This window comes from Sinocyclocheilus anshuiensis, unplaced genomic scaffold, assembly GCF_001515605.1.
Source record: "Sinocyclocheilus anshuiensis isolate Anshui unplaced genomic scaffold, SAMN03320099.WGS_v1.1 scaffold1643, whole genome shotgun sequence".
NCBI lineage: Eukaryota > Metazoa > Chordata > Actinopteri > Cypriniformes > Cyprinidae > Sinocyclocheilus > Sinocyclocheilus anshuiensis.
This window is the reverse complement of record NW_015549657.1, coordinates 64,131-65,253: the sequence shown is the minus strand read 5'-3', so window position 1 is coordinate 65,253 and position 1,123 is coordinate 64,131. Positions and strand designations below refer to the sequence as shown.

The window sequence follows — 1,123 nt, the reverse complement described above, 5'->3', positions numbered from 1 at the left end:
ATGGGTTAAATTCAAAGGACAAACTCCCAGTATGGGTTAATAACAGCCAGGTGTGTCGAAACTAAACTCTACAGGAGCTTTACAGACTCACAGACACGCCTGTTTTACACACGTCACTCAAACACAGCACCAGGAAACAGGAATCATGTGAGTTTAGGGAAAGAGAAACTGAAGCGAGGTTGAGCTGTTGTGTGTTTTTGTCTCTGTAATCAAGCGGTAAAATGGCCGAAGCCAGATTTTCTCAGAATGAGTTCTTGTGTTCAGAATGTCACGATCTCCTGAAGGATCCAGTGACAATTCCCTGTGGACACAGTTACTGTGAGAGCTGTATTACAGGCTGCTGGGATCAGGAGGATCAGAAGAGAGCCTACAGCTGCCCTCAGTGTAAACAGACCTTCAGTCCAAGACCTGCTTTAGCTAGAAACACCATGCCGGCTGAAGTGGTGGAGAAACTGAAGAAGAGGAAACGTCCTGCTGACTGTGATGCTGGAGCTGGAGATGTGCAGTGTGATGTCTGTACTGGAAGAAAATACAAAGCGTTCAAGTCCTGTCTGATGTGTCAGGAATCTTACTGTCAAACTCATTTTGACCGTCATGAAGAATTTCATTCACGTAAGTCACACAAAGTGACTGATGCCACTGGACGACTGCAGGAGATGATCTGCCAGAAACATAACAAGATCCTTGAGGTTTTCTGTCGCACTGACCAGAAATGTATATGTGTGCTGTGTACGTCATATGAACATAAAAACCACGACACTGTATCAGCTGCAGCACAGAGGACAGAGAAACAGGTATTTGAAACTAACGATCAAGTTAATACTCAGCGTAGTGATCAAATAGTCTGTTTATTTTCTGTTTAGAGCTGCAGCTTAATTACACAGAAACACTATCAGTGCGAAGCTCTATGTCTGTGTCAGTTTCACTCATGATACTTACGCTTACAGTGTTCAATGTTCGATGATTGTAACCAGTCATCACTTCTGGAGTTTGAACCTACAGCCATTGTTTAGAATCAGAATGAGCTTCATTGCGAGGTATGTTTATACATACAGAAGCTCCACAGTGCAACAGAATCACAGTGACAAGACAGGACATAGATAATAAAAAGAATAATATACAA

General features: G+C 42.7%; 1 pseudogene; it reads left to right on the top strand.

The window, feature by feature from the left end:
* Positions 1 to 153: 153 nt before the first annotated feature.
* Positions 154 to 1,123, top strand: part of LOC107660250 (E3 ubiquitin/ISG15 ligase TRIM25-like) — a 5,468-nt pseudogene continuing 4,498 nt past the window's right edge.